The following is a 16,652-nucleotide window of genomic DNA, read 5'->3' on the forward strand; positions in this document are numbered from 1 at the left end:
ACCAACGTTTACTGCTCCAGATACTCTGTTGTATAGCTTCGTTTATCAATTGCCACTTGTGGATTATAAGTTTAACGTGCACCAACCGGCCGCAACGTGAGCTTTAACTGTTTACAGGACTGCCCGCTAGAGGGCGCTCGTGAGCATAGACTGCCTAGCCTAGTTAAGTGAATGGTACCATTCTTTAGTTTAAACCTTTACCTACCACATACTGTTTGCTGATTCCTGCAAGGGCCCATGTAGAATCATAGTGAGATATTGTCTAACAGTTGTTTGTTTGTGATCTGAACCCATGCTTGTTCTTCAAGTTCATATACAGTAAACTTACCTTTCCTGGTTTAAGTATATTCACTGTGTGGAGTGTATTTTCTCATCTGGAGGGACTTTCCTTGAAAGCATGTAACACTATTGTTATATTGTCACTGTATATTGCATGCCTGCTATTGTGACCCCGGCGCAGCAGAGGTCACAATACCTTACCCACCAGACTTCTGATGTGTCAAGGGAGGGTTCGAGCCAATAAATAGGGGTGAGCCAAACCAAGAGAGTAGATCCCAAAACAAATCAGCGGCACCTTCGGGGGTAGCGCTACAAAAGAAAGAGAATCTATATTCCAAAGTTTTGGGGATTTACAAATGAAGGACGCAGAAAAGGTATATACTGTAGCACATTTGAAGCATGGTAACACAAAAGCATTGTAGAGAGAAGTCATTTATCACAATGATAATGATAACTGAAAGGCAGCAGGGACTCCGAGTGCGCAAAGTCACTCTGCAGAGGAGACAGAAGCGGCACCAGCAGGGATGTGAGGTGCATGTAAAGTGGATGCAGAGTGCAGGCGGAACACACACAGAGCACTAACCAGCCTCATCGGCTGCAACACACGCAGAAAACAGCAGAGCAGCTGCAGCCCAGGCTTGGTGGAGAGAGTAGGAAAGCTGAATGTATGAACACAGGCAATGAAAAGAACAAGACTGAGATATACCAGAAACAACGCAGTTCTGTTCATTTACAATCTCTTATCACAATCCAAAAACTGCAAGACTGCTTTCTTGCACAGCACAGAGGTGTTCTCAAACAAAACTGCCAGTATGGATATTTAGAGAATGCCGATAGCATAAAATATGGGCTCATTTAAACTTGCGGTTGGGGGAGTAAAAAACCCATGATTAAGCTGCGTTCCCCTTGGATTGCAAAGCCAGTGGATGTGGGGGGTGCAAAAATGCCTGCCAGTGTCTCCTCCCCATCGTGTTTGACGGGCTGTACCCCACTCAAGTAAATAGGGTTGTGCTGTAACTACCTAGCAACCATATTTAAAATGACACAGCGCCCCCTCACCCACTGCTGAAAAACTATCTGGTCACTGATCGCTTTTCAGAGACACAGTGACCACCGCTAGCTAGTGTAGTCATAGCCCAGGGATCCTCAAACTACGCCCCTCCAGCTGTTGTAGAACTACACATCTCATGAGGCATTGTAACACACTGACATTCACAGACATGACTAGGCATGATGGGAATTGTAGTTCCTGAACAACTGGAGGGCCATAGTTTTAAGACCCATGTCATAGCTTATCGGAGAGACCTTTAAGTGATTGTAAAGTCTCATTTTCATGTTATTCTTGTTATTTCATGTTATACTTACCTGCTCTATTTCAGTGGATTTGCACAGAGCTGCCCCGATCCTCTTCTTCTCAGGTCACACTTCTGTGCTCCTGGCCCCTCCCTCCTGTAAAGTGCCCCTACAGCAAGAAGCTTTCTATGGAGGCACAGGCACAGCTTCCTTTATACATTCAGACAAAGAGATTCAGCCTGATACCCGCCTCCTCTCTCTCCTGATTGGCTCCCGCTGCTGTCAAAGTCAGCTAGCCAATGTCGCCACTGATGTCTCAGCCAGAAGTGAGAGTCTCTGAGACGGCCGAGACACTTGTGGACTTCCTTCACTGGACAGGAGGAGGCTCGGGTAAGTGTTAGGGGGGACTGCTGCACACATAAGGCTTTTTATCTTAATACACATACCTCCCAACTTTTTGAGATGGGAACGAGGGACACCTATTAGCAAAAGTATGTCGGCATAGGACACACCCCTTGCCACACACCCTTAAAGGAGAACTATACCGAAAAAAAATGATTAGTTAAACCCACAAGTGCTTTTTTTTACCTCTACTATTCCTTCATATTGGCCTTTGAAATCTCTAAATGCAGCAATTTAGAAATCAGATGAAAGGTTTAGCACTGGGAAACACTTTTTGAAAGATAAAAAGGAGATACTCTGCATATTGCACCAGCACTGCATAGGTTCCTGTGAGATACTCTGCATTAGACAGAGTGAAGTGTGAAAGCTTCAGCAGAGTCAATTTAGGGACCCATTGGGTAGCCTGGGTGAAGCTTGAGGCATATACAGCATGTTAGCTGTTGAAGAGCTCAGGGGAATTCAGCGGCGGCTGGGATCTTGGAAGTCTAGTGACAGACTGGGAGCTCGGTGTGAAGATCTACAGTGGGATACTGTAAGATGTGAGAGAAGATCTACAACGAGATACTGTGAGTTACGTGTGCAGATCCATATTGATTGTTGTTGAAAGTTCAGTTGCTATAGGAGGCAGCAGTTCTACAAAATCCAGTGCTCTGCATTCAGCTTAAAGGCCCTCTACCCATATTGCTGCCTGCCTATTACTATTTTTGGTCTGCAGAGACTGCCAATATCTATTGCATTTGCCTAAGGGTGTCCTGGCCCTAAACCCTCTCTCCCCCAGTTCTTGTTTTGTTGCATTCAAAAGGTGACTGGTGCCCATGTTTCCAACTTGCATTACACCCACCATGCCCAGTGACCTGCACCCTAAGGAAGAATGTTAGCTGCCCCTGATTTTGGCGGTGACTTTCAAGGAGGGCAGGGGCACCCGCCCTCCTTGATATATTTTGATTCATCAAGAACTACATATATTGGGGTAGATTCAGGTAGGGACCGCGTATTTTTGTGCGGGCGTAACGTATCCTATTTACTTTACGCCTCCGCAACTTTGACAGGCAAGTGCAGTATTCACCAAGCAAAGTTGCGGCGGCGTAGCGTAAATAGGCCGGCGTAAGCCCGCCTAATTCAAATGTGGAAGATGTGGGCGTGTATTATGTAAATGTATTGTGACCCCACGTAAATGACGCTTTTTCCGAACGGCGCATGCGCCGTCCATGAAAGTATCCCAGTGTGCATGCTCCAAATTAACCTGCAAAAAGCCTATGCTTTCGACGTGAACGTAAATTACGTCCAGCCCTATTCGCGAATGACTTACGCAAACGACGGAAAATTTGACGTTGGCCCGACGTCCATACTTAACATTGGCTGCGCCTCATATAGCAGGGGTAACTTTACGCCGGAAAAAGCCTAACGTAAACGGCGTATCTGTACTGCCTCGGCCGGGCGTACATTCGTTTATAGGCGTATCTAGCTGATTTACATATTTCTAGGCGTAAATCAGCGTACACACGCCTAGCAGCCAGCGTAATTATGCAGTTAAGATACGACGGCGCAGGAGACTTACGCTGGTCGTATCTTATACAAATTTTGGCGTATCTGATTCTTTGGTAAATGGGTTTTAATCGGAATTCGTTTTCTGCGGAAGTGATGAGAAAATTCAAAGGAGCTGGGTGGAAAAATATTCTCGAATTAACAAATTTCTAACCATATTTTCTAATACAATCTGCGGTCGTAAACTCTCTCTCGCTGCTTGTAAAACAACAATGGGCCAGATTCAGGTAGGAGATACGACGGCGTATCTCCAGATACGCCGTTGTATCTCTGAGTCTGAGCCGTCTCAGACTCAGCCGTCTCAGGCTCAGACTCAGAGATACAACGGCGTATCTGGAGATACGCCGTCGTATCTCCTACCTGAATCTGGCCCATTGTTGTTTTACAAGCAGCGAGAGAGAGTTTACGACCGCAGATTGTATTAGAAAATATGGTTAGAAATTTGTTAATTCGAGAATATTTTTCCACCCAGCTCCTTTGAATTTTCTCATCACTTCCGCAGAAAACGAATTCCGATTAAAACCCATTTACCAATAAAAATCTAAAGAGCATTCTTTAAATTAAAATACATTTCAAATTAAATTCTAGTGTATGGCTAGCCTAACAAGGAGCTGAGGTGCACACAAAATGATACATAAGATTACTTCACCGGTCTCAGTGTTCCATTAATAAATTATGTCCATGCAGTGTGTCCCGACAAATAGTACTTGGCGCACACTCCATTTCTTTGTCCTCTGTGTGTAGAGGGTGTTACTATTGCCTGTGCACATAGCCCTCTTACTCTGCAATAGATGGGCCATGAAAACACATTTGTTTGCTCTCCAGCATGACCCAATTTACCTGCTACTCAATGGAATACACTTGTTTTTATTCTTACTGAACAACCTGGACTGAATTAAATAATTGATCATAAAGATGTTTTATCATGAAATATTTACTGCATTCAAAGTGCATTAAACCAAGAACTCAGCAGTTGAGGGGTTGTGTACCAGGTGAAGTGGTCTATTGTTCGTACCTTTTGTTCTGTTCTGGCCTGTCTTGTCTAAAGATCTCACTTATATTCTAAGAATCTGTATTATAAGTTTTTACTGCAATCTTTCTGAAAAGATTTACAACTGTAGAACTTTAAAGTGAACCTGCGTAGGATAAGATAACCAACTAATTGATGTCCATGTGGCCCTCTCCTGGCCAAGCCTTGCTGGGTATTCATGAGAAGGTACAATCGCCCCACCACATGCAGTTGCCGATTTCATACCTGTTGTTCTTTGTTGAGAAAGAAATCCTTCTGCATTGGAAACCTTCCTTACTGCCTTACGATGCCATCCTGGGGATCCTCCATCAATGCTGTTTTGCCAGGGCCGTCTTTAAGGCAGGGCAAAAGTGGCAGCTGCCCTGTGCCCTTTCATTGTGGGGCCCAAAACAGCTGCCTCATACTTGCCAACTATGCCAGTTTAAATTCCCTTGAAGTTTTAGTCCTGTGCTGTGTCCCGATATCTCAGTGTAAAGTGCTTCTACTAATGCTGCCCACCTCTGCCCTATTGTTGTGTACAGATAACTCACCAGCAGACGCTGTGTTTACATGTAAATAATCATCATTTATATGCAAATAGCATGATGATTCATATGTAAATAGTGGTGGCCGGCGCCATTGATATGTAAAAGAAGGCAACATTCAGTAAGTGGTAATGATATGCTGTAACCTCTGGAAACCAATCGCAATCGCTGCCTGATCTGATACAGTAAACTGATATTAAAGGGGTTGTAAAGGTTCGTTTTTTATTTTCTAAATAGGTTCCTTTACGCTAGTGCATTGTTGGTTCACTTACACTTTCTTTCGATTTCCCTTCTAAATGTATTTTTTCTTTGTTTGAATTTCTCACTTCCTGTTTCTCCTCAGTAAGCTTTCCACTATAATCTGAGTGGTGGAAAGTCATTTAGAACAGCTTACTGAACACCTTACTGAGGAGGAACAGGAAGTGAGAAATTCAGACAAAGAAAACAAAGAAAAAAAACATTTAGAAGGGAAATGGAAGGAAAAGGTAAGTGAACCAACAATGCACTAGCTTAAAGGAACCTATTTAGAAAATAAAAATAAACCTTTACAACCCCTTTAAGTCTAGCTGATATTTATTGTATGTCTCAGAGCATGTGGAGAGCGAAATTGCATGGGGGGGGGGGGGGGGGAGATTTTTTTTTGCCCAGGGTCCAATCAATATTAAAGACAGCCCTGTGTTTTGCCTAATGTACAGTATAAACTGACCTGCACGAGCAGAAATCATGCAATATAAAATTAATAGAATAATAAGTATGAAATTGGCAACTTCTATTCTTTCGTCCATGGCAACCAAATTCTATGTTGAGACAGAATTTTTTTGTTTATAATGCAAAAAATAAACACAGCAGAAGTGATCAAATACCATAAAAAAAAAATATGTGGGGGAAAAAGGACGTCAATTCTTTTCGGGTACGGTGTCGCACGACAACACAATTGTCAGTTAAAACGACACAGTGCATTGCAAAAAATGGCCTGGTCATTAAGGGGGTAAATCCTTCCAGGGCTAAAGGTGTTAATGTAATTTAAACTGTAGAGAATTTTTTTTTATTTTAAACTAAACTTTAGCTTTAAGTGTATGGACTGATATCAATCATTTCATCTGCTTTCTTAATGGTTGTGCAATGTATTTGTTGGTGACATAAAAGGTTCTGTTCACATAATAGTATAGTATATGATTAAATAATATAATAACTATTCTCCTTATTATTAGCATTATGGTGAAACATACTTGCTGTGGATACACAAATATCGCTGGAAAACAGGAATATGTAGAAAGTTGCCAAATGTCTCTTGTTTTCAGATAGAGCCCCAGGTGTTGAACATTTGTTCCTGGATTTTTTTTCTTGGAAATGTCCCCAGTTTTCAGTACCAACATGTTACAAATAAAATCCTTCCTATTTGCTGCATTCCAGATTACTATCTACTCTCACATACATGGATATTTTTCTCTTTATACTGAAATTCATATACATTTACAATTTTAATGTATTTGTCTTAAGGCAAACCTCCCATGCCAAGCAGAAGGTCCCCCGTTTTGTCCCCTCAACTCAAATGACTTAAAAATAGTGTTTTTCCAAATAAAGATAAAATGATGTACTCCGATGGTTCTGGGAGCCACAGGTGACATCATTGCAACTTTTGGCCAAGCTGGGCTCAAAATCCCATGAGAACAACAGACATTAACAATAAAAAGAGACCAACAAGGAAACAAGGAAGGCCTTTAATAAGGTGCTGAAATATAGATACAAATGGGGGAACAAACCAGGAAAATATCTTGCAAAAACCTTTAAAAATAAAAAGTTGTTAAATTATATAGAAAATATGAAAGGAGAGATGGTGTATGAAACATCCGAAATGGCAAAGGTTTTCCAAAGTTAGTATAGCAGCTAGGGATGCACCGATCCCTATACTGGTATCGGCGCCGATACTAGCCATTTTTGCGAGTATCGGTACTCGTAAAAATGCTCCGATTCCCGAAACCAATACCGGAAGTGACTTTGCTTGGAAGAGGACTGCCTCCCCCTCCCCTCGGGACAGTGCCATCCCAGCCTCCTCCTCCCAGTGGCATAGCAAGGTGCAGGCCCAACAGGCCCAACAGCCTACAAGACTCGTCTCCTCGCTGCACACCTTCCTCCTCTAGCTCTGACTTCCGTCCCCACAGAGCACTGGAGCCAGGCTCTCCCTGGCTGGATACTGAGGCAGAAAACAGGGGGGCTCTGTATGAAAACACTCTACAGGCGGTATTCTGTTGTACTGAGCAGCAGGGCTCTCTCCCTGTACCATGCCTGCAATCTCTGGCTGTCACCCTGTACCATGCCTGCAGTCTCTGGCTGTCTTCCTGTACCATGCCTGTAGTCTTTGACAGTCTCCTTAGCGACAAGAATAAAATAGCCGATGCCGGAGTGGACCCATGCGGAACAGACAGGGTTTATACCAGGAAGAGAATGTAAAGACAACTGCATAAGAACATTACTATACAGAAAGGGAAAGGAGTAAAGTCCCCAGCTATACTCCTGTCAATAGATGCCGGAAAGGCTTTTGACAGGGTGGACTGGGGATTTATGATGTATACAATAGAAAACCTGGGAATAGGACCCAAAATGACCAAATGGATAAAAAACCTATATAATCACCCCATCGTGTCAGTGTAGGTCAACAGAAGTATGTTACCATGCTTCAAGATGTTCAATGGAACAAGACAAGAATGCCCATTGTCACCCCTTCTATACGTGCTGTTGCTACAACCCCAGAGAGAGAGATATAATTTTGCTCCTGTACAAATCATTAGTAAGACCTCATCTGGAATATGAAGTTCAGTTTTGGGCTCCAGTTTTCAAAAAGGATATTGGGGAACTGGAGAAAATGTAGAGAAGGGCAACCAAACTGATAAAGAGGCATGGAAGAACTATATTCTCTCTCGAGAAGAGGAGATATAAGTGGTCCATAAAGTGAACTCGGTGTTGTCGAGATATTAACTTTAAGAACATTACAGGGGACAAGGGAGCACACTCTATGTCTGGAGGGAAAGAGATTTTATCTCCAAATACAGAAAGGTTTCTCACAGTAAGAGCTGTGAACGTGAGGAATAGACTCCCTCAAAAGCTGGTTCTGGCTAGCTCAGTAGATTATTATTATTATTATTATTTTTTTAAAGGCCTGCATTCTTTCTTAAATGTACATATTATAACTCAATACAAATTTTTGGGGGTAAAATTTGTCCAGGGAATATCCAATTGCCAGTTGGCGAAAATTGGATCATGCTTTATTATATTTTTTTTCCCTTCCTCTGGATCAACTGTGGGTATAAGATTGTGTATATGGAGTTTTTCTATCTGTGTGTGTGTGTTTTTCTGTGCTGGTTCAACTAGATGGACCAGAAGCCCAGCACCGTTTAATGGCAAAAAAAGATCTTCTGAAGGTCTTCAGTTGCCTTTAGTCTTTTGATGCAAATTATTGAAAATAAAAATAGAAATTCGATTTTTTGCTAACCGGCTGGTATGAGTGCCAGGAAATGTTTGCATTGTACGAAAAACAAACGCCCTATGAATACGAGCTGTGCGTCCTGTACGCATCTCTCAGTACAGTTCTACCTGAACAGTATACTAACCTTGCTGTGCAGTTTTCTATGGAGTTGCCAGAACTCACGTAACATGGGGAATTTGGATACCCAAGCTCAGCAGAAATACAAGATCTGCTTACTGTAAAAACAGTTGGAAGGGCTGTTGGCAATATTGGGTGGTAACGGCAACGTCAGCCAACATCTTGTTAATAATGATTACATTTTTGTTCTATGCCTTTCGGAAAAATTTACCTCAATGGTTATTATTGCAATATATCTGGAACACTAGGTGTGGAAGTTCCCGGGAAGTATTTTCCAGAACTTTTGTAACATCTTGTACCAATAATTTATTTTGACACATAATGCAGCAAAAAGACATGCACACCTGGAATTAGATTTTATGCCAAAGGTAATTATCCCTGTACTTAGTTCACCAAATGAAGTAACACACTACAAGTGCAACCCTCCCACACCCAAAAAACTTGGGTTTATGTAAGAGTGGAAACCATACTTTTATATTTTACCTGCAGTGACATCTGCTGCTAAAATATGGTATAACATGTGAGAGTTTCGTATCTGTGCGCCGTGCCCACAAAACTAGATACGCCTGGAAATAGGCTTCATCCGACCGATGTAACTTGTCTACGCTGGCGTATCATGGGCGCATATTTACGTTGGATGTATGTGGCGCTCCCATTGATTTTCTATTCACATATGCAAATGAGGGAGATACGCCGATTCACGAACGTCCGTCCGTCCGACACAGTGCGCGTAAAGTCATACGTCCGGCATAAAGTTTTGCCCCATAAAGGAGGTGTAACTCAGCAGCATCCATGCAAAGGTCTGCACCAGGGAACTCAAGCCGTCTTATTTTACGTCGTTTACGTTGGACGTGAATATGGCTGGGCATAGGTTACGTTTCCCGATAACGTCGTATCTTAGGGAGTAGATCTGACATGATTCTGAGCATGCGCACTGGGATGCGTCCATGGGACGGCGCATGCGCCGTTCATTATACGTATCTGTCTGAGCCTCAGCCCATCATTTGCATGGGGTCACGCCTCATTTGCATGGCTCACGCCCACTTTCACATACGCCGGCTTGCGCCTAGGAAACCCAGCGCAGATTTGGCAGCACTGGCTTTGGGAATCCAGTGCTTGCCTCTCTGCGCTGCGTCGGCATAGCGTATATTAGATACGCTACGCCGGCATAAATATGTGCCAATGTATGTAAATCCGGGCCATAGTTTTTCTCGACGTGATTCCTCTCAAGCCTGTCTTGCATATACACGTTTGTGAAAAAAAAAATGCTCGAGCAAAGCACGGTGACATATCGAATGGCGCCACCGTTTGGTCTGCTTTTGCTGATTTCCCCGTCTCATAACTTGCTTCTGAGCACGCATGTTTTTTTCCCCCTCGTTAAAGCATACACACGACCGTTTTTCACGACGTGAAAAGCGGCAAGAAAAAATAGAGCAGGTTCTAAAAAAAAATCTCGTCGAGAAAAATGCTCTGGAGCATACGCATGACCGTTTTTCACGACCAATTTAAAAAATGGCATTTTTCTTGTCATCAAAAACGCTCGTGTGTACACGCCATAAGAGTGGGAATGTGAAACTTCTGTAATCGAATAGAGGAATACAGGATGGGAATAAGAAAGGCAATAGATAATAGCCAAAATCCTTTATAGATATACAGGAGAAGAAATAAATAAATAAGCATATTTTAATGAATTTTGTATAAATGTAAAAAAATTTGTATAAATTAATAAAAAATAAGTTGCAAACAATAAAACATAGTAACGTTGGTCAAAAATATTTGGAGCTGGAATAAATGTGCCTTTAAGGTCAGGAAGTGTACATGATTAAACCATTGAAAGATAATTGTTGGTTTTAGGCAGCTCATTGCCTTGGTCGCTCTTGAGAAAATGATCTGTTCTTGCATCTCATCAATGATCTACTTTGCTCACTTAGGGCCCTTTCACACTGGGGCATTTTTCAAGCGCTTTAGCGTTAAAAAAAGCGCCTGTAAAACGCCTGAAAGAAGCTGCATCTGCAATCCCAATGTGAAAGCTCGAGTGCTTTCACACTAAAGCGCCTGAAAAACACCCCAGTGTGAAAATGGTCTTAGCGTTAAAAAAAAGCGCCTGAAAGAAGCTGCATCTGCAATCCCAATGTGAAAGCCTGAGTGCTTTCACACTGAGGCGCTGAGCTGGCAGGGCGTCAAAAAAAGTCCTGCATGCAGCTTCTTTGAAGCGCTTTAGGAGCGGTTAATACACCGCTCCTAAAGCCCCCTTCCCATTGAGGAAGCTTTTTTTAACGCCAAAGCGCCTAAAAAGCGCCTCAGTGTGAAAGGGGTCTTAGCAGCGCTTTACCAGCGTTTTTCGGGCGCTGGCAGTGTGAAAGGCCTCTGAAAGCACTTGGGCTTTCACATTGGGATTGCAGATGAGGCTTCTTTCAGGCGCTTTACAGGCTTTTTTTAAACGCCAAAGCGCCTAAAAAACGCCCGAAAAACGCCCCAGTGTGAAAGGGGTCTTAGAGGTAAAATACTAAATTGTGGCACTCAGGGTTTCATTACATTTCCAATACAAAGTGGTAATATTGGTCAAAAATACCAGGGGCTGGACAAAATGTTCCTGTAAGGTCAGGAAGTTCAACAAAATAACCCTTTGAAGGATAATTGTTGGTTTCAGGCAGCTTGAGCTCATAGCCTTGGTTGCTGCTGGAAACTGTTGTTGCATCTGATCAATGATCTACTTTGTTTGCTTAGAAGTCAAACACAAAATTCTGGCAGTTTAACTGACTCAAGGGATGCAAGTTCCCTGCTCACAAGTGCTTTTAATATTCAACCTGGAGTTGTCTGCACCAAGCAACTCAACCAACAGATGGTCCAACATAAAGGGGCAGATCCACAGAGAGAGTACGCCGGCGTATCTACTGATACGCTGGCGTAGTTTCAAATTTCCCGCGTCGTATCGTTGTTTTGAATCCTCAAAACAAGATACGACGGCATCTGGGTTAGATCCGACAGGCGTACGTCTTTGTACGCCTTTGGATCTAAGATGCAATTCTTCGGCGTCCGCTGTGTGGCGTTCCTGTCGTTTTCTGCGTCGAGTATGCAAATGAGCTATTTCCGACGATCCCTGAATGTACGAGCGGCCGTCGCATTCTTTGACGGCGTCTCTAGTCGGCTTTTTCTGGCGTATAGTTAAAGCTGCTATTTCGTGGCGTATAGTTAGACATGCTATGTTAAGTATGGCCGTTGTTCCCGCGTTTAATTTGAATTTTTTTTTTGTTTGCGTAACTCGTCCGTGAATCGTGGGATGGACGTAATTTACGTCCAAGTCAAAACAATGACGTCCTTGCGACGTCATTTTGCGCAATGCACGGCGGGAAATTTAGGGATGGTGCATGCGCAGTTCGTTCGGTGCGGGGACGCGCTTCATTTAAATGAAACACGCCCCCTACCCGCTCAATTTGAATTCCGCGCCGTTACGCCGCTTGAGATACACTACGCCGCCTTAACTTACGGTGCAAAATCTTTATGGATTCGAACCAAAGCCAGGTAAGGTACGGCAGCGTAGCGTATCTCATATATGATGCGCCGGGGCAGATCTTTGTGGATCTGCCCCAAACTCTGCAGGTCAAGACTCAGCAGTCTTCCTATACCTTAAAGTGCCTCTATTGCTAGAACAAAAACTTGTATACATTAACTAAATACTTATCTGTTGTACAACCCATGACATGATCTTGACTCTCTTGGAGAGCTATAGCTTGCAAAACCACAGAGTGCATTGGGGGGGGGGGGAGGTGTCCAATATTCTTAGACGTAGCTGAGGATTCTTCTGCAAGCTTTAGCTCTTTAAGAGAGCCAGCAGAAGGGAGAAGATGCTAGCTTTCAGCTGCTGCAGAGGCAGCCATATAGGGGATTGGTTGCAGTAATTCCCCCCCCCACTGCTGCGTTAATTGCCCTCCCTACCCACATCCGATTCACCCTGCTGCCTGGTCCCCCCACTGGCATGGGCCCCCTACAAGAGGACTGGTGGTACTCTCTTTTTCACGGTCCTGCATGTGTAGCACTATGGTCACATTTAACAAAGGCTAAGATGGCAGATTCCTTGGCTGCAAAGGATGAGAGGATTTAGTTTGAATTTAGAAAAATATCTTCCCACTATGACTGTCCTTGTTTTGGCAACTTCCTTAATAGGTCTATCCCTGTCTTTCACTTGTCCTCCAGCATTGTGACCCAGATTTACAACCTTATGATGGAGACTACAACTTGCCTTTTCAAAATACATTTGTCACGTACCTTGACAGAGTCTGAAGTGACAAAGGTCAGCCTCTCTTGTATCTCCGGTCCTGGTCCTGCTGAGGGTGGAGACAGGAGGAACCAATGGACGGGAGGAACACGAGTGCGCGCAGATGTGGCCCAGGAAGCCTGAAGCAGATGATGCTACTCTTGGAGAGTAGAAAGTCGCAGCAGGTTGCTGGACCAAGATTGCAGATACCCGGGTTGCTGAGTAGAGCCGAGCCGGAGACAGGAACGTAGTCACAAGGATAGCCGAGTTTGATAACAGAGGGGCAATAAGGTACACAGACATCAGGCAGGAGCAGGGTCAGATAGGAAGCCGAGATCAGGAACCGATACTCAGAAGTAAGCAAGTCCAGCAGCAAGGTCAGGGAAAGCCAAGGTTCGACAACAGGTGACAGGCAGGTAAACAGCAGGATACAGGTACAGGAACAGCTAAGATCCGTCAGCATCTGACTGGGGTCAGTGCGCCCCTTAAATAGGCCGCCTGGCGCCAAAAGGACAGCGTGGACACGCTTCTGCGGGCGCGCATTGGCACGTCTGCGAACCGCTGAGTTCCTTGTGCGCGAGTGTGCCCAGAGTCTACTGACAGATCCCTTACAACATTACTCAGGCATGATCCACTATTGTCACCAGACAACCCAACCAAGGGGGTAATCCACAAAAGGGATACGCCGGCGTATCTACTGATACGCCGTCGTATCCCCTGATACGCCGTCGTATCCCTGTTTCTCTCTATGGAACTGATCCACAGAATCAGTTTCCAATAGATAGGCAGAAGATCCGACATGTGTAAGGGACTAACACTGTCGGATCTTAGGATGCAGTACCGCAGCCGCCGCTGGGGGCATTTCTCGTCGAAATGCCGCTTCGGGTATGCAAATTAGCACTTACGGAGATCCACAAAGCTTTTACGCTTCGTTTTTTCTCTTTAAGTATTAGTTTGCAAACGCAAAATTAGGGCTGCTTTTACATGGTGTAAAGTTAGTACACCGTGTAAAAGCAGACCCTTCTTTCCGCGACGCTGTCATTTTTTTTTTTAACTTTTTTTTTTCCCGCCGTATCTTTTTTTTTTCCGCCGCAACTTTTTTTACCCGGCGCGATTCACAAAACTCAGCGTAACGTAAAACCGCGCAAAGCACGTCGGGAAAATGACGTCGGGAGCATGCGCAGTACGTCCGGCGCGGTAGCGTGCCTAATTTAAATGGGACTCACCCCATTAAATTAGGAACGCCTTGCGCCGGTCTAGGTAAGTGCTTTGTGGATCGGGCACTTAGGTAGAGATTTTTCGGTGGTGTAACTTAAATATGAAAAGTTACGTTGCGCCGGGTTTTTGAGGATTAGGCCCCAAGTGCCTGCAAAGAGGCTGCAGAAGATCATTGGTGCGTAGATGCAACAAAGGGCAAAGAAAAGAAGAAACATTTTATTATTTATAATTGAGTTATTTTATTATATGCAGTACTTTAACCAACTAAATGTCAGTTTGGTTATGTATCTACATTAATTTAAAACAAGTATTCCTTGTAATTTATACCTATTAGACAGTATGTTGATCATGCTACATATTTGATATATTTGTTTTAACTTGGCTTGCAAAACCTCCTGACTTTTCTTGTTGACGGGAATTGGTATAAATACAAGAATAATGATAAAAAATAACAGCAATAAAAAATATTATTAGCATTGTTCAAACTACCAATGGTCATCTTATGTAAGGGCACTTCAAGTAAATGACAACCTCTTATTACCATGGGAACACAAAAGGAAAATATAATAACGCTTATACTTTAAACGAAGTACACATAAAACCAAGCACGCCGACATGACATGGAGCCATTTATTTATTTTTTTAACAGAATTGGGGGGATAACACATAGAGACACGTCTCTTATCACCCATTAATTAAAAGAAATGTGCAATTTAGGAGTAAAATATATTTTATTTCTAGAAAGCACATATGTTGTGCTATTACTGCCTGTGGGTTTTATCTTTAGTGTTTGCTATTACATTTTTTTTTCCGTTTGTTTGCGCCCCCCAAAAAATGTTGAGCACCAGCCGCCACTGGTCCTTCTCCAACCCTAATATTTCCTTGAGGGAAAGGGTGGCAAATGTTGGCTCATGTAAGTGCCCCATGCTACGTCATGTTAATCATAATCGGATATTAAGAAAAGAGAAAAGAATTTAGGACATGTTTGTAATTTTTATTTTATCTAAATATAGTTTTACACTTAGATTATAGATAACAGAAATGGCTTCACTGTTTTTGCATACATATATATTGTGTATGTATGTGTATACATATATAACATTGCAGTGAAGGAAGACAATAAAAAGTCAGGGTGTGTACTCCTAAGCGGCAGATAACAATACCAAATTGTTCCCCGGAGTATAATTTAGTTTATGTTTAAAGTAACAATATTATAATCTTGGTTTATTTAAAGCACTCTGAGCCAGTAAACATTTAAAGAGGAGCTCCAGGATCCCCCCCCTCCAAAAAAAAATAAAAAATCTACAGCTACTGACTTTTAATATTAGGGCCCTAACCTGTCCAGGCATCCGGCGATATGCTCACCCGAGCCAGGTTGCTGGCACTGCCATTTTGACTAAGGCAAACCGGTGGTGAAGCCTTGAGGCTTCCTACTGCGCATGAGCTGGCTACAGGGGAAGGAGGAGGGGGGCCGAACTTCTGGCAAACTAAGCCGAAAGTGGGAATGGGTACCTTTTAAAACCGAGTATCCCCTCTCCCCTCCCCCCAAAAGGTGCCAAATGTTGCAGCGGAGGGGGGGGGGGCAGATAAGCAGAGCCTGGAGGAGGCAGACAAGTGGAGCTTCCTATTTTGAGTAGAGCTTCGCTTTCAGTAAAAATATAAACCCTCCAACCCACTCTATGTTGTGTCTTGTAGCGAAGTAGAAGTTAAAGTTGTAAACTCTGTTACACCACTTGTACCTACAGGTAAGCCTATAACAAGGCTTACCTGTAGGCAGGGTCTGCACAAGACATTGTGCTGCTGAAATGCTGAGCCCCCCCCCACCCCCCCCAAAAAAAATCACACCAACTAAAAGGCCCCCACATGCATTATTTTATATCATGATAATTAAAACTAAAGATTGCAACAGCACATTGTCTATGTGAAAAATGATATGACATACCATTATGTTTAATTCCAAGGGGAGGGCTAGAGCAGTATATAGACAGGCTAGTGTAGTATATAGACAGGCTAGGGTAGTTTAAGTGCAGGCTAGGATAGTATATAGACAGGCTAGGGTAGTAAATAGGCACACTAGGGTAGTAAATAGGCACACTAGGGTAGTATATAGACAGGCTAGAATAGTATATAGACAGGCTAGGGTAGTATATGGATAGGCTAGGGCATACCTCACAACTTTTTGAGATGGGAATGAGGGACACCTATCAGCAAAAGTATGCTTGAATAGCAAATACCTCTTGACACACCTCCTTAAAGGTGAATTGTTAAAAAAACAAACAAGATTGGTTAAACCCACAAGTGCTTTTTTTACCACTACTATTCCCTTATATTGGCTTTTGAAATTTACAAATGCAATAATTTAGAAATCAGATGAAGGGTTTCACCCTGGAAAACACTTTTTGATAAATAAAAATTGCATTTTATATACAACTACATAGATCAGACCAAAATGAGGGACAAATGAGGAGGAATGAGGGACAGAAGGACATTGTTCCAAATCAGGGA

Source organism: Rana temporaria, chromosome 10 (genome assembly GCF_905171775.1).
Source record: "Rana temporaria chromosome 10, aRanTem1.1, whole genome shotgun sequence".
NCBI classification, from domain to species: Eukaryota; Metazoa; Chordata; class Amphibia; order Anura; family Ranidae; genus Rana; species Rana temporaria.